Raw genomic sequence first — 12,381 nt, 5'->3', positions numbered from 1 at the left:
TCATAAAAAAAAAATATATATAAATCCGTAAAAAGGTTATAAACAATTCAAGAGGTGGGTTCAGGTGCCTAGGAGGAGTGAGCATCCCCTGTTGATACCCGTCACACTTACTGTAATTCTGTTTGAGTTATAAAGTACAGTGAGCATCCTGTAGTCAAATACAGAACAGCAAAGATCAAACAATTTGTGCAATATAATTCTTGACTTGATCAACCAAGAAAAAGTCATAGTGATGGGTTATAGTTGCTAATAAAATCATAATAATGGCCATTAAATTAACAAATTGTTGGCTTTGGACGAGATTGATTGAATTCCTAAAATGAATTTGGGAGTAGCCTGCCTCAGTTTTAAAATCAATCTTACTGAGAGCATACTCTTGATAAGCATGTTAGTTATGACACATTAACACATTATGCAGGTGATAGCGGTAGGTATAACATTCCCTGTACATAAGTAAGGAAACTTGACATTGGCGATCTGATTTCATTTTGTTTGTCCTGCAGTCGGAATATTAGTTACAGTTGGCAGTTGTCGTCGTAAGTCAGTGAAAGAAGGATATGAGAAAATGAACAGTATTCAATATCAAAGTCCATAAAACAATACAAAATAGGAGCATAGTAAACACGGACCTCCAAAACATCAGAGGTGGGATCAGGTGTCATGGAGGAGTGAGCATCCCCTGCTGACCGGTCACACCCGCCGTGTGCTCCTTCTTATGAACGGGCTGTCTGGCTGAGGACTTCTTTTTACTTTTTGAAAGAAGTGCGAACAATAGTATTCTTCTCTCGCCTACCTCCAAATCAATTTTGAAAAGTTAGCATATTCTAATAACTTTTAAAACGAATTCTCTGTAAGCATCAACAAATTTACTATAGGGCTTGGAAACGACATGTCTCGGATTTTGATGAAATTTTCACCATAGGTGTGTCTTGGTACAAAACTAGTTAATATGGTGTCGGAAGTTCCACACGTGCACTCGGTTGCCATGGAGACGGATCCATTGAATTTGGCCATTTTTGGCCCCTTTTGACTAAATGAAAACATGAAAATGGAGGAAATGTAAATGAATATTTATCGGTATCTAATACACTCTAACAAAAATCGTTGGATCATATGATAACATGAAATTTTAAGGTTCACAGGGCATATAATCGTTTATTCTAGAAATATTCCTCCTAAAAGAAAGAGGTCATGAAAACTGACATGGTTTCTGAAAAATTGAAAAATGGGGAAATTGGCATTTTTTGAGATCTTTAAGGTTTAATAAGTAAAATTGTCCGCTTAAAATTTCCAAATCTCATGTCTGTTATCATACATGAGATTAAGTAGTGTCATCTCATGAAAAAATATTGGTGGGCTTTTGATCCTATTTTTAGTAACATGTATCTATAAATAGATATTTTTTAGAAAATGTGAAAAATCAAATTTTGGCAGAGTTTTAATTGTCATTGCTGCATAATTAGGAAGTTTAAATGAGATTTTAATGACAAGAACTGGATAACACTAGCTGGTGTGGACAATGGTTGAGGGGGATTCCCATTTTTACTTTTAGCATCAGGTGGCTAAATATAGATATGTCCCTGAATATTAGGAAAAATGGCAATTTTATGCTAATTGGAAGCTTAAAAGAAAGCATCTTAACAAATATAAAGCTTTCTACAACATGCCTTCAAAATGAACACATGTTTTTATAATAATTGCTAAAATATTGAGGATGTACTCTTGTTTCTTTTTAAAGCAACAATGGTCTAAAAATAGATTCCTGGAATAATCGAGAAAATGTAGATTTTTGCACTTTTCAGGCACTTTGTAGATGTCAAAGCTGCATAATTAGGAAGTATATTGTAAAATTTGAGATAGCAATGACAGTAACTGGACACCACTAGCTAGTTTGGACAATAGTTGGATTCCCATTTCTATTTTTAGTATCAAGTGCCTAAATATAAATATTTAGTCCATTTATAGAAAAAAAAACCCTTTAAAAATCTTCTCAATTGTTCTGTTAAGTAATTCCTGATTGTCTTAATTCTTGTCTCTGAGCAATGTACATGTATTCATGTATTTTCATCTACAAGTTTATTTTGTCCAAAGATTTTTGATTTTTTGAGACAAAGACCCAAAGAGCGTATTCTATGGCAGTTTCTGTGGTCTGCATATATTTTTATATTCACCATATTTCAAGAACCATTTTTTCATTTTTTGTCAAAGAAAAAAGTATGGTTTTAGCTTTATTGCGCCCTAAAAATGTAATGACATCAACAAGTTTTTGAACTGGCTTAAATATTAGTTTAGTATATGACTGTGATAAATCAGGAAAGAATATGGCATGAAGAATTACCATTCTGCAAATATGACGTCATTAATAAGAAGCATTTCTCTATTTTCAACAGAAAAAGCCTCAAAATGGCCCATTTCAAGGGTGATTTTCCTTTAGAAAACAGTGTCCACATATAGGGTTATTCTCAGATGACTGTTGAAGCCCTCTGGCCTCTTGTATAATTTTGTTTCTATAAATAGAACTGGAAATCCTCGTTGATCTCGCATATCTCAAATATAAGTAGAACTGAAAATCATTTTCATGCTTGTCAGTTAATGGAAACTAGTACATATACTTGTCAGTCACATGATTATTTTACTAGGAAAACTTTATTATACACATGATGACTGCAAATTTTCAATTGTCAACTTCCAATACTTATATAGCAATATACATGTACATACACTTATCACCTGCATATGGGGTTTTTATTTTACAATTCGATATGCAAGAACATGTTCTACCTTTAATATTTTTTTTAAAACGAGGCAAACAATTGACAAACAAGATGATGAAACAAGCATATGTTCAGTCTTATTTGAAGTTATCATTTCACAAGTCAAATGGTCGATACAATGACCTTGTCGGCAAATACAACTTATCATTATAATTAAGTCAAATGCTGACTGACTTTTTTATACAAATTGTTAGGCCATTATTTACACGCAGAATTGTCTACGGATTTTTCCGGGTTATTTCATGACAAGGAGCACACGGCGGATGTGACTAGTCGGCAGGGAATTCTCATTCCTACATGATACTTGATCCCACCGCTGATGTTTTGGGAGGTCTATGTTTGCTCTGCCCCCAATTTGCATTGTCTAAATGGACTTTGAGCTTGAATATTATTTTTTATCACTATATTCCATTCCGTTTTCACCATTCGCTTAGTCTACAAATTTTCAATCAATGATATCTCAAATAGTGAAAATTTACATAAAACAAAATCAATTTCTAGACAATTGTTGGTAAAATAAAAGAATCATGAGCCTATATTCAATGATATGTAAAGTGTTGTCCAAACACTTGTTCCTGTTATATATTGTAGATAGCAATATGTTTGTAAAAAAAATTAAATGAAGCTTCCTTTATACGAAAATGGACAAGATAAAGTAACAGCCACATCTGGTTCCTTATTTCATGTATTTGATGAAAAAATCAGAACACTCGTAAAATTGTAATAGTTTGTAATTAAGAACTTAAAATGGTGCTTGCTTTAATTAAAACCAGCACTTATTTGCATTCAATGCTTACAATTACAATAGGATGCAGAAGTAGGACATTTTCCTAAATTTTCCCAGTTCTGGTGCAATTTCGTCAAATTTGAGATACTTATCTCTTCGGAAAACATAGAGCACAACTTTGTCTCTCTGAGATTTTTACACAAAATCTGCATCTGATACCGGTGTATAAAATGTGTAAATTTGATAGATATTCAAGCTTTTGTATGGCAAGCCCTTTTGCTATTTATTCGGAAAATAAAATTTAACTTATAATTACAGAGATATCTCTCATTTTAGAGAGATATCTCTTTAAAAATAGAGATATCTCTCAACTTAAAGAGATATCTCTATGAGAAAGAGATATCTCTTAAACTTAGAGAGATATCTCTGATACTTAGAGAGATATCTCTGATACTTAGAGAGATATCTCTTCCACTTGGACAGATATCTTTTTTCTCCTTGAGAGATATCTCTTTCGTGAAAAGAGATATCTATAAACGTTAAAGAGATATCTCTTTCACCTAGAGAGATATTTCTTTTACTTTTGGAGATATCTCTCAAGGACAAAGAAATATCTCTTAAAGTAAAAGAGATATCTCTTTTAGTTTATCTTAAGAGATAGCTCTTAAAGTGAAAGAGATATCTTTCAAAAGTGTCTAAAAGAGATATCTCTTTCACTGTAAGAGATATCTCTTTGTCGCAAAGAGATATCTCTATGCATATTTTTTATTTAAATTCCATTCCAAATGACTTCTCCCTTTACCAGAAGTAAACTTTTTATTGACGGAAGTATAGTTTATTATTTCATAAGCTGAGAAAATTCGGTCCATTGCATATGCTTACTTTCGTTTTCGTGAATATTAAACTTTACGCATTTTTATCAACGAAGTTGCCATTATTATTTGTTGTTTCATGTAAGGGATCTATAGCATTTTTGTCTACACAGTACATGTATTATTCAGGGTAATTCCTTGCTCAGTCTTTTTTTCTTATAACATAGAAACTATTCCAGAGACTTTACTTCCTGTTTCACTTTCGTTTTAAGGTGGAGAATTAATTATTCTATTCTAAGTATCACTGGAAAATAGATATCTCTTTCATTAAAAGAGATATCTCTTAAGCTCATATAGATATCTCTTTTTAAAAATCTAAAGAGATATCTCTCTAACTAAGAAAGATATCTCTTCTAACCTTGTTAAAGAGATATCTCTCTAACTTGAAGAGATATCTCTCTCGCTTAAAGAGATATCTCTCTAGCTTATAAAGATATCTCTCTAAGTAAAAGAGATATCTCTCTTACAAAAAGAGATATCTCTTTTGTTTAAAGAGATATCTCTCTAAGGTATAAAGATATCTCTTTTAGATAAAGAGATATCTCTATAAACTAAAGAGATATCTCTCTATGTTAGAGAGATATCTCTCTTATTAAAAGAAAATTTTTATTTCACGAATAAATAGTAAAAGGGCTTGCCATACTTTTGCTCTGTGTTTTCCGAAACAAAATGTGCTTTAAAAAAGTGATGAAAATTTGCATAAAAAATGAGAAATTTCGAAAATCGGCTTATTTATGACTTCTTTGTTACCTCTGTGTATTTCAAAACTTAAACATGTTAAATTCAATGCTCATTTAATGGCAAGGGTGATAAGAGGTTTTTATGGATAAACTTTTGCAACATTCTGGAAGACATCCAAATTCAGGACCAAAAAGTGTCTTATCCTATCGTGTCCTTTTTATATATTAGCTCATGTATTAAGACGAATCAAAGGTTTCTTGTGCTAAAAATAGAAATGGGAGTTCCCTCGAGAAATTTCAAATTTAATCATTTCTTTCTCATGCTTGACAGTCAAATTTTGTTTCTAATAAAGAGTACTCAAAATGTCTATCCATAATGTCTAAAACAGTGCAAAATCTATATTTTCCTAAAACCCGAATGAATCTATTTTTAGACAACTGTTGCTATAAAAGTAAAAGAGAGTCCATCTTCAATAATGTGTCAAATATTAATTGCCCAGATGTTCTTGTTCATAACATATTGTATACAGCAGTATATTTCGTAAATACTTTTATCAGTGAAGCTCCTTTAATGGGAAATTGTCATTTTTCTTCATATGCTAAGATGTTTCTATATATGGGCGGATGTGCTATAAATAGAAAAGGGAACCCCGTTCACATAGTGTGCATTTCACTAAATAGTTTGGAAGTATTTGTCAGACATACATCGTCTATAACAGTCTGTATTTTTTCTTTCCAACATTGTCTGAAAAGGTGCAATAACCTACATTTTCTCGATTTTTCGAGTAAATCATTTTTAGAACCATTGTTGCTATAAAAAGAAACAAAAGTCTATTCTCAATATTGTATCAATTGTTGTACATATAAACATATGTTCATTTTTAAGGCATATTGTAGAGAGCTTTTCATTTGTAAGACTTTTTCTATGAAGTTCCAGTTAGCATAAAACTGCAATTTTTCCTAATATTCAGAAACATATCCATATTTAGGTACTTGATACTAAAAATAGACATTGGAATCCCCTCAACTTTTGTCCACACTAGCTAGTAGTGTCCAGCTACTGTCATTAACATCTCAAATTATACAATATACCTCCTAGTTATGCAGCAATGACATCTAAAAATGTGCAATAATTTACATTTTATCGATTATTCCAGGAATCTATTTTTAGACCATTGTTGCTATAAAAAGAAACAAAAATCCATCCTCAATATTGTAGCAATTATTATACAAACATGTGTTCATTTTGAAGCCATATTGTAGAAAGCTTTGTATTTGTTATGGCGTTTTCTATTTAGCTTCCAATTAGCATAAAAGCGCCATTTTTCCTAATATTCCGAGAAATATCTATATTTAGGCACTTGATACTAAAAATGGAAATTGGAATCTCCTCAACTATTGTCCACACTACTAGTGGTGTCCAGCTATTCTCATTAACATCTCAAATTTTACAATATACTTCCTAATTATACAGCAATGACATTTAAGAAGTGTCTGAAAAAGTGCAATAACCTACATTTTCTTAATTTTCCGGGAATCTATTTTTAGACCATTGTTGCTATAAAAAGAAACAAGAGTACATCCCCGATATTGTATTAATTGTTGTAAAAATATGTGTTCATTTTGAAGGCATGTTGTAGAAATCTTTATATTTGTTAAAACTCTTTCTATGAAGCTTCCAATTACCACAAAACAGCCATTTTCCCTAATATTCAGAGACATTTCTATATTTAGCCACCTGATGCTAAAAACAGAAATGGGAATCCCCCTCAACCACACCAGCTAGTGTTGTCCAGTTCTTGTCATTAAAATCTCAAATTTTACAATATACTTCCTAATTATGCAGCAATGACATTTAAAACTTTGCCAAAATTTGATTTTTCACATTTTTCTAAAATATATCTATTTATAGATACGTTACTAAAAATAGGATCAAAAGCCCACCAATATTTTTTCATGAGATGACACTACTTAATCTCAAGTATAATAACACACATAAGATTTGGAAATTTTAAGCGGACAATTTTTCTTATTAAGTCTAAAGATCTCAAAAAATGCCAATTTCCCCATTTTTCAAATTTTAAGAAACCATATCAGATTGCATGGCCTTTTTCTTTCAGGAGGAATATTTCTAGAATAAATGCCCTGTGTACCTTAAAAGTTCATGTTATCATATAGTCCAATGATTTTTGTTATAGTGTATTAGATACCGATAAATATTCATTTACATTTCCTCCATTTTCATGTTTTCATTTAGTAAAAAGGGGCTAAAAATGTCCTAATTTAATGGATCCTTCTCCATGACAACCGAGTGCACGTGTGGAACTTCCGACACCATATTTACTAGTTTTGTACCAAGACACACCTATGGTGAAAATTTCATCAAAATCCGAGACATGTCGTTTCAAGATTTTTTGTTGCTAACAGAGAATGATGTTAACGTCTTATTAGATATTTGTATGGATTTTCATTAAACTTAATTATTTGGGATAACTCTATGATTTTGGTAAAACTTGTTTTTTTTTTTACTATAGAAGTCAACGGAAAACGGAAAATATTTTAAAATCATCCAACCGTAAAACAAATATTCATTTTTACAAGCAATATAAACTGTCATTTTACAAAGAGGTAGGTTCACTAACTCCATAAAATGGCGCTGTCAATATACCAATTAACCGACCAAGTCCTATCCCATTTCAAACATCAACATAAAGTAGAGAGTTACTGCTTTCATTTCCTATAAAAGAAATCCCCTGAGAGTCCAAGTTTGGAAACTCAGGCTGTGTGAAACTACAATGTTCTTGATTTTTAAAGAAAATTGGGGAAATTACCCCGCGATCCAAATATTTTTCCATGGATTAGAATTTTCTGAAAGAGGTCTTTCATTTTATAATTAGAAATTTTAGATCAGAGCGTTGGGGCTACGCAAAATAAAAAAAAATTGGTCATTTTCAAAGAAATTTTGAAGATTTGAGGAAAATGACGAAATTCATGACGTCATAATACATGGACAAGAGAAAAAATACGTCATTTTTATATGATATGAAGTCACCAGGGGTCCAAGTGAAATTTAACATATTTTCAACTAAAACTGAGTAGTTCTGATTTTTCAGAAATTAACAGGGCCAAAATTGGACCAATGTGAACTTTGCTCTTTATGCCAAAGCTTTTTTATGTTTCACCGGGAGGGGGGTTTATATATTTATCTATATATATATATATATAAACAAAAAACGACAAAAATACTTATTTTTCACCAATTGCAAAACGATTTACAACTAAATAGTTGTATTCTATTTATTTATAGGTGTTTTATTTATTTGCATAAGACATAAGAAAAGATATAATATACATTTTATCATATTTAAGACTACATCAAAATATGATGATGTTTGAAAGTTCGATATCAGTAGAAAATATCGTCTACCCCCTTTTTTTTCAAGAGCTGGAATAAATTATAATTTACTAACTAGCCCTGAAATTAAATTGATCAATCAATTACCATTGAACTGTTCTTTGTATTAAACAAAGATTTTATGACCAAATTGCCATTAAAATTGAATTAAATTGGTGCAAAATGTAGGCGGAAATCAGTAGATAGTTCGTAGTTCTTTTTAAGTATGAAGCAGGTGTGGCAGAACTGTTTTAGTTGAATTATAATTTCTGAATGGCTTATTAACTTATTGATAATCTATAATACAAAACTTTTCGTTGAAAATGAAATCAGAAACCTAATTTAATTATAAAACTACAAAAAAAATACCCATTTATTACATAATCCAACAATTTGATTCTGTGAATAAAGCCATTTTGCTTTTTTTAGTTCTTTTATATGTCTGGTTAGAATCTTACCACAACGCAAGCCATACCACCCGTGTTCACAACTTGTACATTGAGATAACTGACAGTCAAGTTTACTGGAACAATGGCATGGAGTATTTTGGATACGATCTAAAATGGACAAGATACATCAAAAATATGCAACAAAGAGATGAATTAAATATATTAAAGCTATGCACATGCGGGGAAAAAAGACATGAATAAAATGCTTTAGAATTATTACTTAAATCTCCTAAAACATTGTTTTGTCGTTTTAACAAAAATCCGACTTTTCGGTTGTTCTAATATATCATAATGAAAGTTTATCACAAATGTCTAGAAAATGCTAGAGAGAGAGAGAGAGAGAGAGGGAAAGAAGAGAGATTGATTGATTGATTGTATACTGTTTAACGTCCCTCTCCAGAATATTTCACTGATATGGAGACGTCACCATTGCCGGTGAAGGGCTGCAAATTTAGGCCTATGCTCGGCACTTACGGCCTTTGAGCAGGGAGGGAATCTTTATCGTGCTACACCTGCTGTGACACGGGGCCTCGGTTTATACGGTCTCATCCGAAGGACCGCCCCATTTAGTCGCCTTTTACGACAAGCAAGGGGGTACTGAGGACCTATTCTAACCCGAATCACCACGGGACGAAAAGAAGAAAAGAAAAGAGAAAGACACAGAATACATACCACAATTTAATCCTTTCCAACCAGGCTCACATCCCCCAAAACAATAATCTTTCAAAAAATCCCAATCACCGTTGGTCAATTTAGAAAAGCATTCGCTCTTATCCAGGCAATTGCATTTTTCTGAAAAAAAAAATAATTGCACTCTTTACTAATATAAAGATCTTTTGGTGACTTCATATGTCCATATCGAATACAGCCGATCTGTATTTCAGTATACATTGTAATACTAAGTCGATAAATTACTTATCTATTAATCAATAACTTTATGTATGGAAAATTGATAATATTTCTCAAGGAATTTTGCGAACAATGTATATCAGGTTATTTTTTTATATTTGTCGTGATAATTAATGCAGCTTTTTTTAACCGAGACGTCTTTCTATTGTTGTATATGTACATTCATATTTCTGTTTCCTTGAAATCGATCTAGTTTTACATACCGGGGCTTAAATCCGATTAAAATTTGTGTAATTAATTGTTCTACATCATTAAAAATGGCTTTTAATATGCTTATAATAATTTATATTGATTCAATTTTTTTTTAAAGTTTAAAAAATATATATAATGTATTTTATAATATTTGATTTCCTTAAGTTCCTCCGTAAAAAATAAAGATAAAAACTGTAATAGAGAACACCAAACACGCAACGAACGAACGTATCTCGACCATATTTACCGTATTACTAGTTTATAAATACCATCACTAGCTTTATATTTACATGTGTTTTGTTTATTTGTTTTATTTATTTCAAAGGCGGATCCAGCGCCGGGCGTGTGCTCCTCCCCCATTTGATTTTTAATTTTGTATTATCTTAAAACCAACAGGAAAATACCTCTAATTTGTTATAGAGTTCTCAGTTTCCATGGGCGTTGTCTCTGAATCCCCAACAAAGCTTTGTCTTGGACCCACTGGGGGCAATTATCATAACTTCCCAGTTTTATTGTTTTGAAATTCTTGGATCCGCCGCTGTATAAATATTTAGACAGTTGAACTGCAAGGGCATATTTCTACACTTCCTAGTTAGATATGAACGACCAATATCGGGTTATTATATTTATGTCGGGTTCCTTATATGGACACCCTAGATGGGAACTTGCATCTATTGTTAAATTGTGCTCAGCTCTTGCAAAGTGTGTTTTGATAATTGTTACAACCTATAAGTATGGCACGCCACATTCACAAAAATGAGCTAAACCTATTTCACAATTGATAAACTAGATTTATCAACTGTAAACTATAGTTTACAAACCGTAAACTATAGTTAACAATTTGTTGACTATATTTTTCATCTGTAAAACTAAATGTAAGAGTTGTTAAACTATATTCATCAGATTAAGAGTTGTAAACCATAGTTTACAAATTTGAAACTGTATTTATTAGATAATCTATGTTTTGCAACCGCAAATGATTGTTTTCAGTGTTAAGTATAGTTTACAGTTCTGAAACATAGATTATCGCGTTAACTATGGTTTACAGATGTAAAATATAGATTAAGTAAACGTTCAACTTGTTAACTATAGTTTACAGTTCGTAAAAAAAGCTCCAAAACGGAGGTCGGATGAGGTGCCATGGAGGAGTGAGCGTCCCCTGCCGACTGATCATACCCGCCGTATGATCCTAGTAGTGATCGGGAAATAACGGGAAAATCCGTCGTCAATTCAGTGTGTAAATAATGGAATAACAATTAAAATGAAAAAAAAGTCAGTCAGTATTTGACTCAATGATAAATTGTATTTGCTGACAAGGTCATTGTATCGACCATAGAACTTATAAAACGATGACTTTAAACGAGACTGCTGATATTCTTCTTTCATGAAGTTGTTTGTAAATAATTTACCTCGTTTTGGAAATTGTTCATACGTAAAACATGCTTTTTTTCGTATCGAAATAAACTGAGATATTTTAACTCCGTATGCAGGTGATGAAGGTATATTGCTGGATTAGTACGGGAAGTTGAGGGTAGAAAAGTTAAAGTCATCACGTTTATCATAGAGCTTGTTTTTTAGTTACCATTTATTTATTTATACAAAATTTTATTCACATAAGTGAATGGGATTGGGCAGCAGGCAAAGCCTATTTATGTCTTTTTCAAGAAAAAAATCTAAGTAGAAAACAGATGTGTCAGACTCTGTGGTATCTTTTATCTCAAGCTCACTAGGATATATCTCATCGACATAGGATTGGAAAATACTATTGTAATTAACAGTACGTCGTCGATATATCTAAATGTCGAGTTGAAACCTACAGCAAGTGTTTCTTTTTTCTTTTTACATACTAGTATATGATTTTGCACAAATTCTCTTTCATGTGAATACAAAAATAGATCTGCTGTAAGTTTAAAGTATTTCATTGACCTCATATTAAGATATTGAAATAATTATGTTAACATAGCCATTGAGGATGTTATGAGCATATTACATTTGTAAGGAGTTCTTGTAAAATCATTTAGAGCAATTATATTTGTCATTTTTTTTCACAAAATCCATAAAAAAAATGAACGAAATATTTTTACGTAATAATGTACAAGTTAACATAATTATATCAGTTTATTACAATAATGAAAGACTTTAGTTATTTTCAAACATGATACAGGTTTGAAACGTAATGATGATTCTTAAATAGGTTATACTGAAATCATAGGTAGTAAAGGCAATTAATGAACCCATGTACGACAAGTCCAGTCAAAGTAACGTGATAACATTTCGTACATAATACTCGTAAATTACAAAAACGAAACTGAGTAAATAAGAAAAAGTACGTCCTTAAATGACATAGGTTATACTTAGTGGTATTTACAAAGGTAATAATAACC

Source organism: Saccostrea cucullata, unplaced genomic scaffold, assembly GCF_032062105.1.
Source record: "Saccostrea cucullata isolate Sc308-1 unplaced genomic scaffold, CSIRO_AGI_Scuc_v1 ctg1620, whole genome shotgun sequence".
Taxonomy (NCBI): Eukaryota; Metazoa; Mollusca; class Bivalvia; order Ostreida; family Ostreidae; genus Saccostrea; species Saccostrea cuccullata.
The sequence above is the reverse complement of the archived record's forward strand: the minus strand, read 5'-3'. Positions refer to the sequence as shown.